The sequence below is a fragment of the Pan troglodytes genome, chromosome Y (genome assembly GCF_028858775.2).
Source record: "Pan troglodytes isolate AG18354 chromosome Y, NHGRI_mPanTro3-v2.0_pri, whole genome shotgun sequence".
Taxonomy (NCBI): Eukaryota; Metazoa; Chordata; class Mammalia; order Primates; family Hominidae; genus Pan; species Pan troglodytes.
Genome location: NC_072422.2, coordinates 23,786,259 through 23,811,211, shown reverse-complemented (window position 1 = coordinate 23,811,211; position 24,953 = coordinate 23,786,259). Strand labels below are relative to the sequence as shown.

The 24,953-nt window shown below is 47.1% G+C and overlaps 1 long non-coding RNA gene across 1 annotated transcript; it reads left to right on the top strand.

Moving 5' to 3' along the window:
* The first annotated feature begins 13,627 nt into the window (after positions 1-13,627).
* LOC100608700 (uncharacterized) lies at positions 13,628-24,732 on the top strand. The gene is made up of 6 exons (XR_676863.3): positions 13,628-13,708; positions 18,206-18,367; positions 18,965-19,063; positions 20,674-20,835; positions 23,455-23,546; positions 24,670-24,732. It is a non-coding gene; the product is annotated as an uncharacterized LOC100608700 (long non-coding RNA).
* The last annotated feature ends 221 nt before the right edge of the window (positions 24,733-24,953 follow it).

Here is a 24,953-nt window from a genome sequence, read left to right as displayed (position 1 = left end):
GCAATTGAGTTTGCAGCATTCTGCTCCTGTTGTGTTTTATTGGTGTTTGTGCTTTAATTTGGTATGTGTGTTTTGGCATCACTCCAATGGCAGGTGCAATTTTAAAAATAAGAATCAACTGGATTCACTGTGATGTCTGATATAAGACTTCCAAGGTTAGTTTTTAAAACAAAATGCTAGGCTTGCCTCTATCCAGAGTCCTGCGCAGAAAATGTATTGATTCTGTAGGGCTTTCTCTACTGTAGCTTTTTGAAATTGTGTTCTCACTCTTCAAATGTCCAACTCTAGAATTCCCTAAACAGCTTTTATTGAGAACCACAACCTCATCTCCTCCTTTTTCAAAGTGATTAAGTCCATCAAGCAGGAGAGCCCAAGTAAAGTTTATTTTCCTCGTTAAAATCTTTCTCTAGTGCTTTCTACACTACTGCCAGTTAATAGGAGCTTAATAAATGTTTGTTAAATGACAGTTTGAACGAAATTGTCTTGTCATCTTTTTTCTCTTACTTGCAGTAAGAGAAATTTCCTTGTTCTGAGACTAAACCTTGTCAATGATGTAGAATTTATCTGATTCTTTCCACTCCTGCCTTCTTCGAGACCTAGATTCATCATGTATTTCTTCTTAGTCTAACTGTCTTTGGTTTTCATTTCTTCATTGGCCACTGAGTGGCTTCCTAATAACACAGACAAATGTCTCCGTATTGTGAAAAGTCCTAAAGGGAATGGTGATTTGGACAAGACATCTGCATTGGAACACTAGTTTGGTTGGCAATATTCTGTTGCTTTATATCTGTGGGGCAGAAATAAAACCATACACTTGTGTTGTGTGTTTTCCATATCTGAGTTTTATATTAAAATAAAAAGGTAAAAATCAAAACAAACAAAATAAACACATCGAGGACAACAGGTCAACTGATGCTGAAACAAATTAAAATAGAGACTGGGCCTGAAGAATCTCTTAGATGAAAAACAAAGTTAGGCCTCATAAGTAACTTCAATCCTGCTTGATTTGCAAACATAAGCAAAACTAACTTGAGCTACTTCTTCCAATGTTTATATAACAGAAAAACAGAATGTATATCAACCAATCAGAAGCAGTTAAGGAACTTATATAATTAAGATTTTTCCAAAGGGATAGATCAAATGAGACAACTGTATAATTGTAACCAGTCAAATACAATCTGCTTTATTTCTGTGTGTGTTTTATAAAATTCTCCCCATTGGTTTCCCTAGGAAAATTGGAAATGTGGAAGTCACTGAAGACCTTGACAAAAGCAAGATCAATGGAGCGGACAGATTGAAATCTGGAGTGGTTTAGGGCTTCCTGAAGAACCACACAGCCTCATGAGCTGCCGGGCAGTGTGTTTCCATGGGAGTGTTGTGAGTGTTGGATGTCTGCAGAGTCCCTTGAATTTACCTCAAATTCAGTTCCCAGATGATCAGGTGCTTCACATCTTGAGGGGGCAGTCCTCCATCATCTTGGGACTTCATCCTGGGACATAGAGTGTGAGCAGCAATACATTAACATACAGGTGAGGATACAACCTGGTGAGGAGTGGATACAGTCCTGCAACTTCACCTGCAAAGAAATGAAGACAGATGACACAGAAGGTGCTTCCAACTCCATCCCTGCATTCCCTTAATTGCACAAGCAGTCAGCATCAGGGTTCGGTATTCAGGTGGGAGTGCTCCAATGTGCAAGCAACAGTTGGAGTGCAAATTGAGGCCATCCTGGCAAATTCCCTATCTGAGGGCTTTCATATCCAGAGCCAAATTGGAGTGGAATGCATTGATGCTGGGTGGGATGTGGCCTCCAGACTTGCCTCTTCTTTTCCTTACTTCCATGCTCCTCATTGGCCTAGAGTTTCCTGGTTCTGGCTCAAAAACTTCCGCACTAAACGGTTCCCACTTCACAAACAATGAGCCTCGTGGAAATCCATTGTGTGAGTGTTTTCTTCTTAACACTGTCACATTTTAATGACTGGGCTGCTTTGACACTTTTAAAACCATAAATTCTCACTACAGCCGCAAACAAGGAAACTCTTGTTTTCTCACTTCTATCAAATGGCTGCATGATTCCTGTAGGATGAGAGGCAGGCACCCGTGTCTTGCTTTTGCCTGGTAATCTAGCCAGCCCCTGTTTTATTTCATCTGCATGGCCTTCTCATTGTGGAAGTGTTCTTTCTTTGGGCTGTTGCTCGGTGGGACTGCCTCTTATCATAGATTATTTAGCTGACAGGGATTGCAGAGAGCAAAAGGGAATTTGGGTAGGCTGGCTGCACTTCAGGTTGTGGGTCATTCTCTCACTGTGGGTGCTGAGGTTATTTGCACTTTGCAGGAGGCTATTGGGTCCTCTGACAGGAATCATTGAACATTGCTTGGACTCCAGCCCAAGGCAGATCATTCTCTCAGGCAAGCCTTAATTTCTCTTTGCTTTCATAGAAAATCCTCAGTGGCCCTTGACAGCACCACTGGACACCCTTTCCAGGCTTGCCGTCACCACAGACGGCCTCTGAGACACCTTCTCAACCTCATCTGCACCCATGAGATGCCAGTCTGAGGTTTGAGAACACTGCTTCACCTTGGCCTTGCCTTTGTCGTGGTTCCTGCCTTTCCCGGAGAGCCCCTGTGCGACCCAGGATGAAGGGAGGCAGTGAGGTCAAGAGCCTGGCCATATTTTGATGACGCCCGCCTCTGGGGTCTCAGGTATGATTCTATCACCCAAAGAACCCTCAACAATACACCAGACTATATTCCAATCCCCATGGACCCAATTCTTGCACACAACCTCTTTCAATAATGGAGTCAGAAGAGCATTTCTCAGCCATGACCTCAGAGTGGCGAAACGGCTCGACCTCCAGCGCGACCGGACCATGGAGATGACACGAAGGGGCCCTAAATTTGAGACTTTCGGGGTCTCTCAGTGGGTTTTCGCAGACAGCCTTTTTCCCGATACCAGTCAGGCTCTGCCTGTACCATTTTCCTCTGCATAGACAGGCTGACAGTTCTGACAGCCTTGCGCGGGAGCCTCCATCGCGAATGCACATGCGCTAGTCTTAGGGCACAGGGCCCGAGCTGTGAGCTCTGGTTAACGTCACAATAAATGCCTCCTTTCCCTAGCCGCAAGTCCCTGTGGCTTGGCCGAGAAGGAGACCTCCGTGGGGGTGCGATAGCGGTGGTCTCTCGCCTGTCTTCGCTGTAGGACCCACGGGATAGTCCCATGATCCTAAGAGAAGGCAGACATGAGCCAGCCTGAAGAAACCTCAAGGAGAGCCCCAGGAATAAATCACGAAATCCCTAAGAATCCAAAAGGATCTGCAGGACGCCTCAGGCCTGCCTAGACGTTGTAGGGGTGAGTCTTTTTGAAACTTGCCCAACTGTTATTTCTAAGTACAGCCCACCTGTATTCCTCGAAGTTGCTGTCTCCGAGGTGGGGCTGTCTGCAGAACCAGGCAGCCTCAGAACCTACCGGGCTGTGCGTTTCTGTGGTAGTGTTGTAATTGTTGGATATCTGCCTGTGTGAGTGGCTGTGTGTGTGTGTTTTGTGTGTGTGTGTTTCTGTGTGTCTGTATGTGTATGCCTGTAACTGGAGTCGGCTTTAAAAAAATGTGCCTAATGCACTGCAGCCCTTCATTTGTTTGATTCTCCCAAACTTTTGGTGGGTTGTCTCTGTGGCGCTCCTTGGGCTGTAGAGCCCTGTGTTTTTTATTCTTCTGTGGATCATGAATTTATAGTGAATTGGGAGACTGACTTGAGACCTGCCAGGGTCCAAATCACCTTCCCTTGCAACAGAAGCCACTTTTCCAGAAAGAAGAGGAGCACACCACACCCATGAACAGACATCTAGTGTTTCATTGTCCTGTGGCAAACCCAGGGATGGATACTAGCATTCCTATCCTCAGGGCCCATTGAGTTTACATCAAATTCAGTTCTCAGCTGAGTAGGAGCTTCACATCATCAGGCGGCACTCCTCTATCATCTTGAGATTTCATTCTGGGACACAGTGTGAGCAACAGTAAGGTCAGTTAGGGGTGTGCATGCAATCTGAGAAAAAGTGAAGGCAGATTACACAGAAGTACTTCCAACTGCATCCCCACATTCTCTTAACTGCACAGGCAGTCCACACCATGGCCTGGTGTTCAGGTGGGAGTACTCCAACATGCAGGGAATATTTGGAGTGCAAACTGGGGCCATCCTGGAAAACTCCCAATTTGAGGGCTTTCGTACTTGGAGCCTAGGTCTGGCTCAATGTCTTCCACACTAAACGTATCCCAGTTCACCAAGGATGACCCTAATGAGAATCCATTGTGTGAGTGTTTCCTTCTAAATATTGTCACGCTTTAATGACTGGACAGCTGTGATGTTTTAAAACTGTAAATTCCCATTACAGCCACCAACAGGAAAACCCTTGTTCTCCCACTTCTATCAGAGGGCTGCATGATTCCTGTAGGATGAAAAAGAGGCAGCCATGTCTGGCATTTGCCTGGTAATCTAGGCTCTGTTTTATTGTACCTGCATGCCACTGCTCATTGTGGAGTGGGAGTTTCATTGGGCTGTTGCTGTATGGGACTGCCTCTCGCCACAGATCTTTTAGCTGCCAGGGACTTCAGGGAGCAAAGGAGACTTCAGGTAGGCTGGCTGCACTCCAGGTTGTGGATTGTGGTCTCATTTTGCATACTGAGGTTGTTTGCACTTTGCAGGTGGCTTCTGGGTCCTCTGAAAGAAATCTTTCAGTATTGCTTGGACTTCAGCACAAGTCAGTTGTTTCTCTCACCCAAGCCTTGATTTTCCTTTGCTTTCATGGAAGGTACACATTGCCCCTAAACAGCATTACCGCACACCCTTTTCAGGATTACAATTGCCACAAATGGCCTCTGAGACACAGTCTCAACCTCATCTGCACCCATGAGAGGCCAGTTGGAGGTGTGAGAACACTGCTCCACCGTGGACTTGCCTTTGTCATGGTTCCTGCCTTTCCCAGAGAGCACCTGGAGGCCCAGGATGAAGGCAGGCAGTGACGTCCAGGGCACAGCCATGTTTTGTTGACACCTGCCTCTGGGGTCTCAGGTATGATTCCATGAACCAGAGACCCCTCAACAACTCACCAGACTATATTCCAATCACCATGGGACCGGATTTCTGCACTCTTTCAGGGATGAAGTCAGAAGTGCAGTTTCCAGTGACCAGTTCACAGTCTTGAAATGCCTCCTCCTTCAAGTGAAACCTGACCAACAAGATGGCCTGAAGAAGACTTATGGTTGAGACTTTCAGGGTCTCTCAGTGGATTATCTCAGGCAGCCATTTTCCCAACACCAGGCCAGCTCTGCCTGTACCATGTTTCTCTGCCTAGGCATGATGACAGCTCTGACAGCTGGGCTGCTGAGCCTGTGACAAGAATGCAAATGCACTAGTCTCCTGGCACCAGGCCAGAGCTGTGAGCTCTGGAAAGCATCACAATGAATGACAACATTGCCTAGCAACAAGTCCCTGAGGCTTGGTGGAGAAGGCGATCTCTGTGTATGTGAGTCGGCAGTGAACTTTCACCTGTCTTCTCTGTGGGATCCACAGGATAGTCCCATTATCCTTGGAGAGAGCATATGTGAGACATCATGAAGAAAGGTCAAACAGAGCCCCAGGAATAATCCGCAAAATCCCTAAGGATCCAAAAGAATCTGCAGGATGCCTCAGACCTGCCTAGATGTTGTACGGGTGAATCTTTTTGAAATTTGCCCTGTATGATTTCTTGGTACAGCCCTCCTGTGTTACTTGGTGTTGTTCTCTCCCAGGTTGGGATTCCTGCAGAACCACCCAGCCTCAGAACTTGTAGGCCTGTAGTTTCTGTGAGAATGTTGTAAGTTTGGATGTCTGCATGTGTGTGTGGCTTTGTGTGTTGTGTGTGTGTGTGTGTGTGTGTTTTAAATGGAGTCTAATTAAATAAATTAGGCTAACACACTGCAGTGCTTTTTTTTGTCTCTCAACCTTTTGGTAGCTTGTTTGTGTGGTTCTGCCTGGGCTGTGGGGCTCTGTATTCTTTATTTTTCTGTGGATCAAGAATCTGCAGTGATTTGGGAGGCTGGCTGTGACCTGCTATGGTCCAAATCTCCTGCACCTGCAAAAAAAGTCACTCTTCTCGAAAGAAGAGGAGCACACCTCACCCAAGAAGCAACATTGCCCAGTCTTTCATTGTCCCATGGCCAACCCAGGAAGAGACACTAGCTGTCCTGATGGCAGGGCCCCTTGAATTTACCACGAATTTGGTTCGCAGTAGAGCAGGTGCTTCGTGTCATGAGGGTGCACTCCACTATCATCTTGGGATTTTATTCTGGGACAAACAGTGTGAGCAGCAATAAGGTCAGATGGGGTGAGGATATAATCTGGTGAGGTTTGGATGCAGACCTGCACCTTCACCTGCAAAAACAGTGAAGATCTGATGGCACAGAGCATGCTTCCAACAGCATCCCCACATTTGCTTAATTGCACAAGCCATCCACGTCACGGCCTGGGAGTACTTCTGCATGCAGGGAACATTTGGAGTACATACTTGGCCATCCTGGCAAACTCCTGATTTCAGGGCTGTCATAGCCAGAACTAAAAGGGTGTGGGATGGATTGATGCTGGGTGGGATGTGGCCTTCACACTTGCCTCCTCTTCTCCTGACTTCCATTTCCCCCACTGGCCTAGGTTTTCCTGGGTCTGTCTGTCTACCACAATAGAGGCTTCCCAATTCATGGAGGATGACCCTCATTTGAATCCATTGTGTGAGTGTTTCCTTCTAAACACTGTCATGTTTTAATGACTGGCCAGCTTTGATACTTTTAAAATTGTAAATGTCAGTTAGAGCCACAAACAAGGAAACTCCTATTCTCCCACTTTTTTCAGAGGGCTGCAAGATTCCTGTATGATGAGAAGCAGGCCGCTGTGTCTGGTGTTGCCTGGTAATCTAGCCTCTGTTTCAATTCATCTTCAAGTCCTTTCTCATTGTGGAGGGGCTCTTTCTTTGGGTTGTTGCTGCATTGCATTGCCTCTCACCCCAGATCTTTTGGCTGCCAGGGATTTCAGGGAGCCAAAGGGACTTGGGGTAGGCTGGCTGCACTCCAGGTTGTGGGTCATTGTCTCATAGTGGGGGCTGAGGTTGTTTGCCCTTTGCATGAGGCTTCTGACAGGCGTCATTGAACAATGTGTGGACTCCAGCACAAGGCATCTCGTTCTCTCAGGTGAGCCTCTATTTTTCTTTGCTTTCTTGGGGAATCCACAGTGACACACAGAGACACTACTGGACACCATTTCCAGGCTTGCCATCACCACAGACAGCCTCTGATAGACTGTCTCCACCTCATCTGCACCTATGAGAGGCCAGTCTGAGGAATGAGAACACTGCTTCACCTTGGACTTCCCTTTGTCATGATTCCTGCCTTTCCCAGAGAGCCCCTGCAAGGCTTAGGATGAAGGGAGGCAGTGAGGGCAAGAGTCCAGCCATCTGTCACTGACACCTGCCTCTGGGGTCTCAGGTATGATTCTGTTACTCAGAGAACCCACAACAACACAACAGAATATATTCCAATCCCCATGGACCTGATTCTTGCACACAGCCTCTTTCAAGAATGGAGTCAGAAGTGCAGTTTCCAGTGACCACATCACACTGTAGAAATGCCTTCTCTCCAGCAGGACCCAACCATGGAGATGGCATGAAGGGTCCCTGAGTTCAAGACTTTTAGCATCTTGCAGTGGGTTTTGACAGGGAACCATTTTTACAATACCAGGCTCATTCTGTCTGTACCATTTTCCACTGCTGAGGCAGGCTTATAGCTCTGAGAGCCTGGCACCAGAGCCTGACTCACGAATATGCATGTGCCAGTCTTAGGGCACCAGGCCTGATTGTGAGCTCTGGCTAGCATCAAAACAAATGTCACTGCTGCCTAGGGACAAGCCTCTGAAGCTTGACAGAGAAGGAGACCTCCATGGCGGTGAGTCGGCGGTGGACTCTCACCTGTCTTCTCTGTGGGATATGTGGGATATTCCCATAATCCTAGGAGAGGGCAGGCATGAAGCAGCCTGAAAAAACATCAAGCACAGTCTTAGGAATAAACCATGAAATCTCTAAGGATCCAAAATTATCTGCGGGATTCCTCAGGCCTGCCTAGTCTTTGTAGGGGTGAGTGTTTTTGAAACTTGCTCCACTATGATTTCTAGGTACAGGACACCTGTGCTCCCTGGGGTTATTCTCTCCCTGGTATGGCTCCCTGCAGACCTCACAGGCTCAGCAGCTGCCAGGTTGTGAATTTCTCTGGAATTATTTTGAGTGTGGATGTCTGCGTGTGTGTGTGTGTGTGTGTGTGGCATTATGTGTTCGTGAGTGCTTATGTGTGTGGGTGTGTTTGCCTGTAAGTGGAGCCTGCTTAAAGGAATGTGGCTAATGCACTTCAGCACTGCTTCTTTTCTTCTTGTTCTTCTTCCTCTCCTTCTTCTTCTTCTTCTTCTTCTTCTTCTTCTTCTTCTTCTTCTTCTTCTTCTTCTTCTTCTTCTTCTTCTTCCTCTTCTTCTTCTTCTTCTTCTTCCTCTTCTCCTTCTTCTTCTTCTTTTTCTTCTTCTTCTTTTTATGAGTCTCCAAACCTTTTGGTTGCCAGTCTGTGTGGCTCTGCTTGGACTGCAGGGCTCCATGTTCTGTATTTTTCTGTGGATCTGAATCTGCAGTGAACTGGGAGCCAGGCTGAAACCCACCAGCTTTCAAATTGCATCCCCCTGCACAATAAAACCACTCTTCTAGAAAGAAGAGGAGCCCACCACATGAAAAAACAGACATCTCCCAGTGCTTCATTGTCCTGTGGCCCACCCAGGGAGAAACACTAACAGTCCTGTCTGCAGTGCCCCTTGAATTTACCTTGAATTCGGTTCCCAGGAGATCAGGTGTTTCACATCATGAGGGGACACTTCTCCATCATCTTCGGATTTCATTCTGGGACATAGAGTGTGAGACACAATAAGTTCAGAAAGAGGTGAAGATACAGACTGGTGAAGGGTGGATGGGGTCCTGCAACTTCACCTGCAAAATGATTGAAGACTGATGTCACAGAAGTTGCTTCCAGCTCCATCCCTGTATTCCATTAATTGCACAAGCAGTCCACACCATGGCCCGGTGTTCAGGTGAGAGTATTCCAACATGCAAGGAATATTTGGAGTGCAAATTGAGGCCATCCTGGTACACTCCCGATCCCAGAGCCAAATGGGAATGGAATGGATTGATGCTGGCTGAGATGTGGCCTCCACAGTTGCCTCTTCTTTTCCTGACTTCTATGTTTCTTGTAGGCCTAGTGTTTCCTGGTTATGGCTTAAAGACTTCCACAGTAAACCTTTCCCAGTTCATAGAGAATGATCCTCATGGGAATCCACTGTGTGAGAGTTTCCTTCTAAACACTGTCAGTTTTAATGACTGGGCAGATTTGATAATTTTAAAACCATAAATTTCCATTACATCCGCCAGCAAGGACACTTTTGTTCTCCCACTTCTAACAGAGGGCTGCATGATTTCTGCAGGATGAAAAGCAGGCGGCTGTGTCGGCTTTTGCCTCGTAATCTGGCACCTTTTTCACTTCATTTGCATGGCCTTTTCATTGTGGAGGGGCTCCTTCACTGGGCTGTTGCTGCTTGGAACTGCCTCTCCCAGAGATCATTAAGCTGCCAGAAATTTCAGAGAGCAAAAGGGACTTCCGGTAGATTGGCTGTGCTCCATGTTGTGGGTTGTCGTTCCCTTGTGGGGACTGAGGTTTTTTTGCACTTTGCAGGAAGCTTTTGGGTCCTCTGACAAGAGTCTTTGAACATTGCTTGCATTCCACCATAAGGTAGCTCTTTCTCTCAGTCGAGCCTTGATTTTTCTTTGCTTTCAAGGGGAATACACAGTGCCCCTTAGCAACACTACCGGACACACTTTCAGACTTGGCACCACCACACACGTCTCCAAGATACTCTCTCAACCTCATCTGCACCCGCAAGAAGCCAGTCCGAGGTGTGAGAATATGGCCCCACCTTGGACTTCCCTTGTCGTAGTATTTGCCTTTCCCAGAGAGCTCCTATGAGGCTCAGGATGAAGGGCAGCAGTGAGGTCAAGAGTCTGACCATCTTTCACTGGCACCAACCTCTGGGGTCTCAGGCATGTTTCCATCACCCACAGAACCCTCAAAAACACACCAGACTATATTCCAATCCCCATGGGACCCTACTTTGGCACACAGCCTCTTTGGAGAATAAAGTCAGAAGAGCAGTTTCCAGCGACCACCTCACGGTCTCAAAACGCCTCCTTCTCCAGTGGGATCCGACCACGGAGATGGACCAAGGGGTCCTGAGGTCGAGGATTTTGGTGCCCCACACTGGGTGTTTGCAGGCATCCTTTATTTCAATACCAGGCCGGCTCTGCCTGTACATTTTCCTGTGCTTAGGCAGCCTGACCGTTCTGCTAGCCTGGAGGCCTTCCCTGCCTCACGAATGCGCATGCGCTAGACTCAAGGAAGCAGTCCTGATTATGAGCCCTTGCTTGCGTCAAAACGAATGGCACAGTTGCCTAACTACAAGTCCCTGCAGCTTTGTGGCAAAGGAGACCTCCGTGGAGGTGCGTTGGCAGTGGGCTTTTGCGTCTTGTCTGTTGGATTCACCAGATAGTCCCATGATCCTAAGAGAGGGCAGACGTCAGCCAGCCTGAAGAAACCTCAAGCACAGCCCCAGTAATAAATTGAGAAATCCTGAGAATCCAAAAGGATCTGCAGAGTTCCTCAGGCCTGGGTGGACTTTGTAGGGGTGGGTCTTTTTGAAACTTGCCCCACTGTGATTTCTAGATACAGCCCGCCTGTGGTCCGCGAGTTTGCTCTCTCCCAGGTGGGGCTTCCTGCAGAACCACGCATCCTTGGGAGCTGCCGGACTGTGTGTTTCTCTGGGAGACTTGCAAGTGTTAGATGTTTGACTGTGTGTATGTGTATGTGTGTGCGTGTGCGTATGTGCCGGTAAGTGGAGTCTGTTTAAAGGAATGAGGCTAACACACTTAAGCACCCCCTTTTTTTTTTTTTTTTGTCTCCCAACCTAGTGTTGTCCTGTCTGTGTGGCTCTGCTTGGGCCGCGGGGCTTGTCTTTATTTTTCTGTGGATCGTGAATCTGCAGCAAATTGGTAGGTGTGCCATGACCCGCTGGCGTCCAAATCACCTCTGCCAGCAGAACAACAACAAACACTTTTCCTTTCTAGAAAGAAGAGGAGCACGCCACACCATAAAACAGGTCTCCCAGTGTTCCATTGTCCTGCAGACAACCCAGAGAGAGACACTAGCAGTCTTTTCCACAGGGAAACACACAAAGCCACACACAGATGCAGACATCCAAAACTTACAACACTCCGACAGAAAAACACAGGCCGGCATCTCCTGAGGCTGCGTGGTTCTGCAGGATTCACCTGGGAGAGAGTAACCTCGGGGAACTCATGCAGGCTGTATCTAGAAAACACAGTGGGACGATTTTCAAAAAGACTCACCCCTGCAACGTCTAGGTAGGCCTGAGGCATTCTGCAGATCCTTTTGGACACTTAAGAGATTTCGTAGTGAATTCCTGCGGCTCTGCTTGAGGTTTCCTTAGGCTGGCTCACATCAGCATTCTCCTAGCCTCATGAGATTATCCTGAGGATCCCACAAACAGTACAAGCGAAAGTCTGTGGCCGACCCACCTCCGCAGATGTTTCCTTCTCCGCTAAGCCACAGGGACTTGTCTCTAGGCAAAGGTGGCATTCATTGAGACACCAGCCAGAGCTCACAGTTCAGGTCTGGTGCCCTGAGACCAGCGCATGCGCATTCACGAGGCAAGGTTGGGCGCCCGGCTGTCAGAGCTGTCAGCCTGCCTAACCAGAGGAAAATGGTACAGGCAGAGCGGGCCTGGTATGGGAAAAAAGGCTGACTGCAGTAACCCACTGTGGGACACTAAAAGCGTCGACCTCAGAGCTCCGTCGGGTCGTCTCCGTGGTCTGGTCTCGCTGAAGGAGGACACATTTTGAGACTGTGAGGAGGACGCGGGAAACTGCTTTTCTCACTCCATGGCTGAAAGAGGCTGTGTGAAAGAATCAGGTCCCATGGGAATTGGAATATAGTCTGGTGAGTTCCTGGGGGGGTCTTCGGGTGATGGAATCACACCTGAGACCCCAGAGGCGGGTGTCTGTGGAAGATGGCCGGGCCCTTGATCTCACTGCCTCCCTTCATCCTGCCCTCACAGGGGCTCTTGGGGAAAGGCTGGAACCATGACAAAAGGACGTTCAAGTTGAAGAAGTGTTCTCACACCTCGAACTGGCCTCTCACGGGTGCAAATGAGGTTGAGACAGTGTCTCAGAGGCCGTTTGTGGAGATTGCAAGCCTGGAACGGTGTCCAGTAGCGCTGTTGAGGGGCGATGTGGACTCCCCAGTGAAAGCAAAGAAAAATCAAAGCTCGCCTGAGAGAATGAGCTGACTAGTGCTGGAGACACAGCAATGTTAAAAGATTTCTGTCAGAAGACCCTAAAGCCCCTGGCAAAGTGCAAACAAACTTGGCCCCCAAAATGAGACCACCACCCACAACCTGGAGTGTAGCCAGCCTACCTAAAGTCTGTTTTGCTCCCTGAAATTACTGGCATCCAAAAGATGTGTGGTGATAGGCAGTCCCACTCAGCAAGACCACAATGAAAGATCCACTCAGCAATGAGAAGACCATGCAGATGAAACGAAGCAGAGGCTACATTACCAGGCAAAAGCCAAACACGGCTGCCTACTTCTCATCCTACAGGAATCATGCAGCCTTCCGAAAGAAGTGAAAGAACAAGAGTTTCCTTGTTGGCAGCTGTAAAGGCAATTTACAGGATTAAATTATCAATGAGGCACAGTCATTAAAACCTCACAGGGTTTAGAAGAAAACACTCATGCAATGGATTCCCGTGAGGGTGGTTCTCGAGAATTGGGAAAATTTACTGTGGAAGTCATTGGGTGGAGACCCAGGAAACCCTAGGCCAATGAGGAACATGGAAGTCAAGAAAAGAAGAGGCCAGTTTGGAGGCCACACCCCTCCCAGTATTAACCCATTCCAGTTCCATTTGGCTATGGGTATGAAAAACATACATCCAGACTTTGCCAGGATGGGCCCAATTTGCACTCAAAATGTTCCCTGCATGTTGGATTACTTCCACCTGAACACCGGGTCATGGTTGGACTGCTTGTGCAATTAACAGAATAGGGGAATGGGGTTGGAAGCACCTTCTGTGTCATCTGTCTTCATATTTTTTTTTGCAGTTGAAATTGCAGGACCCATCCACTCCTCACCAGATTGTATTCTCACCCCTATCTGACCTTATTTCTGCTCACACTCTATGTCCCAGGATGAAATCCCAAGACAATTGAGGAGTGCCCCTTTAACCTGAAGTACCTGCTCAGCTAGAAACCAAATTCAAGGTAAATTCAATTGGTTCTGCGGACAGGACTGCTAGTGTCCCTTGCTGGGTTGACCGCAGGACAATGAAACACTGGGAGATGTCTGCTTTTTGGTGTGTTGGTGTGGTGTGTTCCTCTTCTTTCTAGAAGAGTGTTTTGTTTTGTTTTGTTTTGTTTTGTTTTTTTGCAGGGGAAGGTGATTTAGACACTGCGTATTCATGATCCACAGAAAAATAAAAAAACATGGAGCCCCAGAGCCCAAGCAGAGCCAAACAGACAAGCAACCAAAAGAAAAGGTGAGGGACTCAAATAAAGAGGATTGAAGTGTGTTAGCAACACTTTTTTAAGCAGACTCCATTTGCAGGCACACAGACACAAACACACAATGCCACACACACACACACACACACACACACACACACAGAAATCCTACACTCACAGCACTCCCAAAGGAACACAGAACCTGACAGCTTCTGAGGCTGCATGTTTCTGCAGGAAGCCCTACCTGGGAGAGAGCAATCCCAGGGAACACAGGTGGGCTTTACCTAAAAATATCAGAGGGGCAAGTTTCAAAAAGACACACCCCTAAAACATCTAGGCAGGCCTGAGGAATCCTGCAGATGCTTTTGGATCCTTAGGGATTTTGCAGTTTATTCCTAGGGCTCTGCTTGACATTTCTTCAGGCTTGCTCACATCTGCCATCTCATAGGATCATGAGATTATTCTGTGGATCCCACAGAGAAGACAGGCAAAGAGTGCACCACCAACGCACCTCCACAGAGGTCTCCTCTGGAGTTCAAAATCAGGAATGGTTCCCTGAGCTTAGCTCATGAACATTCGTGAGGCAGGCTCTGGTGCCCAGATGTCAGAGCTCTCAGCCTGACTAAGCAGAGGAAAATGCTACAGGCAGAGACGCCTTGGTATCAGGAAAAATGATGCCTATGGAAACCCACTGTGAGACTCTAAAAGTCTCAACCTCAGGGCCCCTTTGGGTCATCTCCGTAGTTGGGTCCCACTGGAGGAGGAGGCACTTCAGGACTGTGAGGTGGTCGCTGGAAACTGCTCTTCTGGCTGTATTCCTGAAAGAGGCTGTGCGTAAGAATTAGGTCCCATAGAGATTGGAATAGAATCTGTTGTGTTGTTGGGGTTCTTTGAGTGATAGAATTACACCTGAAAGCCCAGAGGTGGGCATCAGTGAGAGATGCCCGAGCTTGACCTCATGGCCTCCCTTCACCCTGGGCCTCACAGGGGCTCCCTGGAAAAGTCAGGAACCATGACCGAGGAAAGCCCAAGGTGGAGCAGTTGTCTCACACCTCAGACTGGTCTCTCCTTGGTGCAGATGATGTTGACACAGTGTCTCAGAGGCCATCTGTGGTGATAGTAAGCCTGAAAATTGTGTCCAGCAGTGCTGTTAAGGGGCATTGTGGATTTTCCATGAAAGCAAGAAAAAAACAAGGCTTGCCTGAGGAAACAAGCTGCCTTGTGCTGGAGTCCAAGCAATGTTCAATGATTTCTGTCAGGGGACCCAAAACCCTACTGTAAAGTGCAAGCAACTTCAGCCCCCAAAATGTGACCATAGAGCAAAATGTGGAGCACAGTAAGCCTATTCGAAGTCCCTTTTGCTCTCTGAAACCCTGATAAGCTATACAATCTGTAGTGAGAGGCAGTCCCATCCAGCAACAGCTCAATGAATGAGCCCCTCCACAGTGAGAGAGCCATGCAGATTTAATGAAACAGAGCCTCGATTACCCGGTAACATGTACACACAGCTGCCTTCTTCTCCTCCTACAGGAATCATGCAGGCCTCTGATAGAAGTGGTAGAATAAGAGTTTCCTTGTTGGTGGCTGAAATGGGAATTTATCGTTTTAAAGTATCAAAACTGTCTAGTCATTAAAACGTGACAGTGTTTGGAAGAAAACGCTCATGCAGTGGATTCCACTGAGGGTCATTCACCAGCAACAGGGAAATGTTTAGTGTGGAAGTCATTTAGCCAGACCCAGGAAACCCTAGGCTGACCAGGAACATGGAAGTCAGGAAAAGAAGTGGGGAGTATGGAGGCCACATCCCACCCAGCATCAATCCATTCCACTGCCATTTGGCTCTAGGTATGAAAGCCCTTAAATCAGGAGTTTGCCAGGATGACATCAATTTGCACTCCACATGTTCCTTGCACATAGGAGCTCTGCCACCTGAACTCCTGGCTATGGTGTGGACCGCTTGTGCAATTAAGGGAATGCGGGCATAGAATTGGAAACACCTTCTGTGTCATTTGTCTTTATCTTTTTGCAGGTGAAGTTGCGGGACCCCTTCCCCTTGTCACCAGATTATATCCTCACCGTTATCTGACCTTATTTCTGCTCATATTCTATGTCCCAGGATGAAATCCCAAAACGAGGGAGGAGTGTCCCCTCACAATGTATAGCACCTGATCAGCTGGGAACTGAATTCGACGTAAATATAGGGGCCCTGAGGACCAGACTGCTAGTTTCTCTCCCTGGGTTGGCTGCAGGAAAATGAAACATCGGGAAATGTCTGTTTTTTTGGTATGGTGTGCTCCTCTTCTTTCTAGAAGAGTGGCTTTTATTGCACGGGGAGATACCTTGGTCACCGGCAGGCTTGGCCCGCCTCCAAAATCACTGAGGATTCATGATTCACAGAAAAATAAATAACACAAGCCCGACAGCCCAAAAGAGCCACAGAGACAGGCCACCGAAAGGTTAATATACTCAAAAAAAACAAAAACAAAAAAAACAACACTGAAGTGCTTTAGCCACATTCCTTTAAGCAGACTCCACTTAATGGCACACACACACACACAGATACACAAACACACAATAACACACACACAGGCAGACATCCAACATTTGCAACACTCCCACAAAAACACATAGCCTGTCAGCTCCTCAGGCTGCAGGATTATGCAGGAAGCCCCATCTGAGACAAAGTAACTCCAAGGAAAAGAGATGGGCTGTACCTAAATATCACAGATAAGACAAGTTCCAAAAAGACACCCTTCCAACATCTAGACAACATGCAGATGTTTTTTGATCCTTAGGGATTTGGCAGCTTATTCCTGGGGCTCTTCTTGATATTTCTTCAGGCTGGCTCACGTCCTCCCTATCCTAGGATTATGGGACTATCCTGTGGATCTCACAGAGTAGACAGGTGAGAGACCTCAGCCGATGAACCTCCATGGAGGTCTCCTCCTTGGGAGTCTTCTCCACAAAGCCGTGGGGACTTGTCGCTAGGCAAGAGTGACATTCACTGTGACTCTAGACAGAGTTCACACTCAGGACTGGTGCCCTGAGACTAGCTTATGTGGATTCCTGAGACAGGCTTATGTGTCTTGCTGTAACAGCGTTCAGCCTGCCTAAGCAGAGGAAAATGGTACAGTCGGAGCTGGCCTGGTATCAAGAAAAAGGCTGCCTGTGAAGACCCATGGCAGGACAATAAAAGCCTCGACCTCAGGGCTCATTTGGACCATCTCTGTGGTCGTGTCCTGATGGAGGATGAGGTGTTTCAAGACTCTGAGGTGGTCACTGAAAACTGCCCTTTGAAATCCATTCCCAAAAGAGAATGTGTGTCTGCAAGAATCGGGTCCCATGGTGATTGGCATATAGTCTGTCTGGTGTGTTGTTGATGGTTCTTTGGGTCACAGCATCATACCTGAGACCCCAGAGGCATTTTTTAGCAAAGATGTCTGGGCTCTTGACCTCACTACCTCCATCATCCTATGCCTAGCAGGGGCTCTCTGAGAAAGGCAGGAACCATGAAAAAGGCAAGTCAAAGTTTGAACCATATTCTCACACCTTGGACTGACCTCTTATGGGTGAAGATGAGGTAGAGACCACGTCTCAGAGGTCATCTTTGATGATGGCAAGCCTGAAAATGATGTCCAGTAGAGCTGTTGAAGGACACTGTGGATTGCCCATAAAAGCAAAGAAAAATCAATGCTCACCTGACAGAATGAGCTGCACTGAGCTGGAGTTTAAGCAATGTTCAATGCTTCCTGTCAGAGAACCCAAAAGCCTCCTGCAAATTGCAAACAACTTCAGCCCCCACCATGAGACAACAGGTCGAAACTTGGAGTGCAGCCAGACTCCTCAAAGTCCCTTTTGCTCTTTGAAATCCTGGGAAGCAAAATAATCTTTGGTGAGAGGCAGTCCCATCCAGCCACAGCCCAAGGAAAGAATACCTGCTCAATAAGATGACTGTGCAGATGAAAAAAATCAGAGGCTAGACTACCAGGCAAAAGCCAGACAGGGCTGACTGCTTCTCACCCTACAGGAATCATGCAGAATGCCAATAGAAGTGAAAAAAAAAAAACAAGAGTTTCCTTGTTGGTGGCTATGATGGAATTTATGGTTTTAAAAGTATCAAAGCTGCCCAGTCATTGAATTGTGAAAGTGTTTAGAAGGAAACACTCATGCAATGGGTTCCCATTAGGGTCATTCTCTGTGAACTGAGAAACATGTATTGTGGAAGTCATTGAGCCAGACATAGGAAACCCTACACTGACAAGAAACATGGAAGTCAGAGAAAGAAGGGGCAAGTGTGGAGGCCACTTCCCATCTACTATCAAACCATTTCATTCCCATTTTGCTCCCAGTATGAAAGCCTGCAAATTGAGAGTTTGCCAGGATGACCCCGGTTTGCACCCCAAATATTTCTTGCACATTGGAATACTTTCATCTGAACACTGGGCCATGGTGTGGACTGCTTGTGCAATTAAGGGAATGTTGGGATGGAGTTGGAAGTACCTTCTGTGTCATCTGTCTTTATTTTTTTGCAGTTGAAGTTGTGGGATCTCATCCAGTTCCCACCAGATTATATCCTCACCCCTGTCTGACCTTATTGTTGCTCACACTCTATGTCCCAAAATGAAAACCCAAGACGATGGAGTATTGCCCCCTTATGATGTGAAGTAACTGCTTGGCTGGGACCTGAATTTGAGGTAAATTCAAGGGCCCTATGGACAGGACTGCTAGTGTATCTCCCTGCATTGGCTGCAGGACAATGAAACACTCAGAGATGACTGTTTTTTCATGTGGTGTGCTCCCCTTTTTTCTAAGAGTGGCTTTCTTTTGGAGTGGGAGGTGAGTTTGACACTGGTGGGTCTCAGCCTGCCTCCCAATTCACTGGGGATTTATGATCCACAGAAAACTAAAGAACATGGAGCCTCACAGCCCAAGCAGTGCTGTACAGACAGGCCACCAAAAAGTTGGGAGACTCAAAAAAAAGAAGTGCTAAAATGTGTTAGCCACATTCCTTTAAGAATACTCCACTTATATTCTAACATGCACACACACAGACACACACACACACGCAGACATCCAACACTCTCAATACTTTCACAGAAACACACAGGCTGGCAGCTCCTGAGGCTGTGTGGTTCTGCAGGAAGCCCCATTTGGGAAAGAGCAACCTCGGGGAACACAGCCAGTATACCTGGATATCACAGGAGAGCAATTTCAAAAAGACTCAACCCTACGAAGTCTAAACAGGTTTGAGGAATTCTGCAGATTGTTTTGTATTCTCATGGATTTCACAGTTTATTCCTGGGGCTCTGTTTGATGTTACTTCCGGCTGGCTCATGTCTGCCCTCTCCTGGGATCATGGGACTATCCCATGGATCCAACAGAGAAGACAGGTGAGAGTCCACTGCTGACACACCTCCACGGAAGTCTCTTTAGCTGCCAAGCTGCAGGGACTTGTCGCTAGGCAAAGGTGGCATTCATTGTGAAGCTAGCCAGAGCTCACAATCAGGCCTGGCGCCCTGAGACTAGTGCATGCACATTAATGAGGCAGGCTTGGGCGTTGGCTCTCAGACCCGTCAGCCTGCCTAAGCAGAGGAAAATGGCAGAGGCAGAGTCGGTCTGGTATCAGGAAATAAGCTGCCTGTGAAACCCATTGCAGGACCCTAAAAGTCTCAACTTTGGGGGTTATTCAAGCCATCTCCATGGTTGTGTTCCACTGGAGGAGGAGGCATTTCGAGACCATGAAGTGGTCATGGAAACTGCTCTTCTGATTCCGTTCCCAAAGGAGGCTGTGTGAAAGAATTGGGTCCCATAGGGATTGATATATAGTCTGGTGTGTTCTGGAGGGGTTTTTTGGGTGATAGCAGCAGACCTGAGATCCCAGAGGTGGGTGTCAGCAAAAGATGACAAGGCTCTTGACCTCTCTGCCTCCCTTCATCTAGGGCCTTGCATAGGCTCTCTGGGAAAGGCAGGAAGCAAGACAAGGCAAGTATAAGATCAACACTGTTCTCATACCTCGAACTTGCCCCTCATGGGTGCATATGAGGATGTGACACCATCTCAGAGGCTGTCTGTGGTGACGGCAAGCCTAAAAACAGTGTACAGTAGTGCTGTTGAGGAGCACTGTGAATTCTCCATGAAAGCAAAGAAAAATCAAAGCTCACCTGAAACAACGAGACGCCTTTTGCCAGAGTCCAAGCAATGTTCAATGATTCCTGTCAGAGGACCCCAAAGACTCCTGCAAAGTGCAAACAACTTCGGCTCCCACAACAATACAACAATCCACAATCTGGAGTGCAGCCAGATGACGCAAAGTCCCTTCTGCTCTCTGATATCTCTGGCAGCTAAATAATTGGTGGGAAGAGGCATTCCTATCCAGCAACAGAACAATGCAAGAGCCCCTCCACTATGAGAAGGCTATGCAGATGAAATGAAACAGAGGCCAGTTTACCAGGCAAAAGCCAGACACAGCTGCCAGCTTCTCATCCTACAGGAATCATGCAGCATTCCGACAGAAGGGGGAGAATAGGTGTTTCCTTGTTTGCTGTAACAGGAATTAATGGTTGTTAAAGTACCAGAGCTGCCCAGTCAATAACAATTGAGAATTTTTAGAAGAAAACGTTCATGCTATGGATTCCCATGAGGGTCATTCTCATGAACTGAGAAACATTTAGTGTGGAAGTCATTGAGCCAGACACAGGAAACCCTAGGCTGGAGAGAAACATGGAAGTCAGAAAAAGAAGAGGCAAGTGTAGAGGCCACATCCTACCCAGCACCAATCCATCCCACTCCCATTTGGCTCTGGGTATGAAAGTTCTCACATTGGGAGTTTGCCAGAATGGCCCCAATTTGCCCTCCAAATATTCTTTGCACGTTGAAATACTCCCACCTGAATTCTGGGCCATAGTGTGGACTGCTTTTGAAATTAAGGGAATGTTGGGATGGAGTTAGAAGCACCTTTTGTGTCATCTGTCTTTATTTATTTATTTATTTATTTTTGCAGGTGAAGTTGCTGGAACCCATTCTCCATTCAGCAGATTGTATCCTCACCCCATGTGACCTTATTGCTGCTCACACTCTATGTTCCAGGATAAAATCCCAAGAAGATGGAGAAGTGCCCCCCTCATGATGTGAAGCATGTGCGCAGCTGGGAACCAAATTCGAGGTTAATCCAAGTGGCCTTGCAGACAGATCTGCTAGTGTCTCTCCCTGCGTTGTCCTCAAGATGAAGGAAACACTGAGAGATACCTGGTTTTCGGTGTGGTGTGCTCGTCTTCTAGAAGAGTGGTTTTTTTCTGCAGGGGGAGGTGATTTTGGATGCTGGCAGGTCTTGGCCCACCTCCAAATTCACTGGGGATTCAGGATCTACAGAAAAATAACACGGAGCCATGCAGCCCAAGCATAGCCACAGAGACAGGCCACCAAAAGTTAGTGAGGCTAAAAACAAGAAGCACTGAAGTGTGTTAGCCCCATTCCTTTAAGCAGACCCCACTTACAGGCACACACACACACAAAATGCCACACACACTCGACGTCAAACACTCGCAACACACCCACGGAAACACACAGCATGGCAGATCCCGAGGTTGCATGGTTCTGCAGGAGGCCCCACCTGAGAGACAGCAACCCCAGGGAACACAGGCAGGCTGTACCTAGAAATCACATTGGCGTAAGTTTCAAAACCCATACAACCTCTAGGCTGGCCTGAGGAATTCTGCAGATCCTTTTGGATCCTCAGAGATTTTGCAGTTTATTTGTGGGGCTGTGGTTGATGTTTCTTCAGGCTGACTCCCATAAGCCCTCTGATCGTGGTTGACATTTCTTCAAGGCTGGCTCACATCTGCCCTCTCATAGGATCATGGGACTATCCTGTGGATCCCACAGAAAAGACAGGGGAGAGTCCACCGCCAATGCACCTCCGAGCAGGTCTCTTTCTCTGCCAAGCCGCAGGAACTTGTTGCTAGGCAACAGTGACATTATAAGGCTAGCCAGAACTCACCGTCAGGCCTGGTGCCCTGAAACTAGCACATGCACATTCTTGGGGCAGGTTCAAGCACCCAGCTGTCAGAGATGTCAGCCTGCCTAGGCAGAAGAAAATGCACAGGCAAAGCTGGCGTCATATCGGGAAAATGGCTACCTGTGAAAACCCACTGTGAGACCCTAAACATCTCGACCTTAGGGCCCCATGGGCAACCTCCATGGTCTCGTCCCACTGGAGGAGTACACATTTCAATACTGTTAGGTAGTGGCTGGAAACTGCTCTTCTGACTCTATTCCTGAAAGAGAATGTGTGTGCAAGAACCAGATCCCACGGGGATCAGGATATAGTCTGTTGTGTTGTTCAGTGTTCTTTGGATGATAGAATCATATCTAAGACCGCAGAGGCAGGTGTCAGCAAAAGATGGCCAGGCCCTTAATCTCACGGCCTCCCTTCATCCTGGGCCTCACAGGGGCTCTCTCAGACAAGCAAGAACCACAAGAAAGGCAAGTCCACCTTGGAGACACGTTCTCACACTTTGAACTGGCCTCTCATGGGTGCCGATGAGGTTGAGACAGTGTCTCAGAGGCTGTCTGTGCAATTCCTTATACCCAGAGAGAAAAAAATCACTTGACAGCATTGTAGGGAAACCAGCCCCACACTGCCCAGCAGGTACCCCGAGTCCACCGAAGACAAAGGAATTAGAAAGAGACAGAATGAGAGTTTAAAAGGCAGGTCCAGGGGACCAGAGAATTGGAGTCTTGTTCATGGCCTGGAGCTCTCAGCCTCCACCCAATTTATTGGTTTACAAACTTTTTGTTCATAGGGCAGATAGGAGGAGTAGAAAGGATGAGGGGAAGGATTAATCAGTGAAGGAGAACTCGTGAGTCATTCAATAGGATGTATAGCAGTGGCGGTTTCTGTGAATTTCCTTGAGCAAAGGTGTGTGTCTAAACTACTTAATGTATTTAACTTATCGGGACTGAAATGGGTGGGAGTAGGTTTCAGGAGAAGCCAAGACATTTGATTAGACTCCACTGCTTCAAGGGAGTGTTATTTCCCTGAGCAAGCTGTGGCATACCGCTGAGCTGTTATGCTCTCCAGGCATAAGGGCATGAAGGCAATAAGGAGACTTTTCTCCTCAGACACCATCCATGGCTCCCCATGGGAGTCTCACACAGGGGAGACCAACTCATCTGGCATCCCAGAAACTCTCTTTTCCGTATGTCCCACTTTTTTGTCCCCATTTTTTTTTTAAATTAATAACCACCATTGCTATCATAGCTCATTCACGGTGTCTGTCTTCTCTCCCAAGGTGCTGTCCGCAACTGTAGACTAAAAAAATAAATAGATAAATAAAAGCATAAACAGACACAAACCAAAATAATATTTGCAGTTGATGATCCACCTATGGTTTTAATTCACTTTAAAGGATTATTGTTAAAAAGGCCATCAGTGGCTCTAGCAAGAATATCAGCTCCAGGCAACAAGCTGAGATGAGCCTGAGATGCTGCAAAAAGTTGTTTTTTCAGTTTAGCAGTATCTAATGTTAAATTATCTTCTCCTGGTAGGCGATGTCTAATCAACTCCCAATGGTGTTCAGTGGTATTATAAGAGCTAGGAGGAAACAAAAATCAGAAGTATTCCAATCACTTTGCATTTGAATTCTCTGCTCCAAGCTCATAATCTGATCACCCATTCAAATTACTGTTTGATGAAGATCATTAATTTGATTTGCCAATTTTTGATCTATTTGGCTTTGGGAATTCCAAAGCTTGGAAAAATTTTTCTGTCAACTATCCACAGAGCTCACAGTTTGAATAGAAGAATGCAAAGCTACACCAGCAGCAGCAGCTATAGCTGTGACCGCTATAAGGCCCGTGATGACAGCTATTAAGGTAAATATGAATCTCTTTGGTCTATTAAGTATTTCTTTTAGTACTGCAGTGATAATATATATGGAGGAAGAGGCATCTCAAGGTCTATTGAGGGAAACAGGTATCCAAACTCCTTCTCAGGCCCTAACCAGTAAAGTGCTGTTATCTTTATTAAAGGTAGAATTAATGCAGGTAAAAATATGACAGCTGAGGCATGATATGGTTTGAGAGTCAAGTAGGATATTAACTTTTCCTGCTGCTAACATAAAAGGAGGTTTAACACAACTCTGCAATGGGACTGTCTGATTAGAGATCATGGCTACAACAAATCAAAGTTTTTCACTATGAGTCTCTGTTTTATATTCTCCTTTCCAAATCCCAACTGGGGTTTGAGCCAACATTAATTTCCACAATTCTGGATGTTCTGGACTTATAATTGGATCAATCATTTTTGGCTTTGGAGGAGCCATACCATTCTCCTCCCACTTAATAGGGCAATTTGTTTCAATTCTTCTATATAATTTTAGTGCATTATCTGGGAAGTCGTTTGCAAAGGAGCCTCTCCAAAATCTTTGCTGTGTCCGGTACAATTTACGGCAAAGTGACCCCTAGGGGCCCAATCAGTGATGATTCCAATGGAATTATTTTGCAATACTGCAGCGCTGTTTGCAATACAATCTTCCCAGGTTAGCACCTCTAGATTTTCAGACCATTTAGTGGCCTGCCTGGTGCAGGACTTCTTATTAGGTTTAAGTTTATTAATCTGATGATGTGTCATAACATAGCCATGCTCAAGGTATTTAATAGTGTCCAAAGACTGAAATGTTCTTCCACTGATTACATGAATAGAGGTCTTTCATCCATTATGTTCAGGGACATAAACCATCCAATGTTGTTTATCATAATTTAAACATCCTGCTGCTGGCCCCAGGCAGATGGGAGGAAAGTGATAACCAATGGAAACATTCATTAACATTCCTTCCTCCTCTGGATGAGTAGGACCTTGGTTATCTATTGGTCCAGGCATCCAGACACTATCATTAACATAACCTCCACTGGGGCATCTAAACTTGTAACAGGCCTAATCAGTGGTGGGAATGCAATGTAGGTCCAATAAGTGTAATTTTGATCTGCCCCACTGCAGGGAGACTCACCACCAAGGAGATTACCACCATCATAGCTACCATTAGATTACTGGTGGTCAGCAGCTTGTGCTGAGACCGCAGGTTCTCTTCTTCAGTGTGAGCTAGTCTCTTCATCTGCCCCCAGGTCGGTGGAGTTGCTTGGTAAGTTTTACTGGTTTCCGTCTGCTCAATAGAGATGTTCATCTGAGCCATCTGATGAACTGGGGGTGTAGGGACTTTCTGAGGTCTTTTCCTCTTCCTCGAATTCTGGCTCCTGGCACAGCTTAAGATGTCTTGTGGGTAC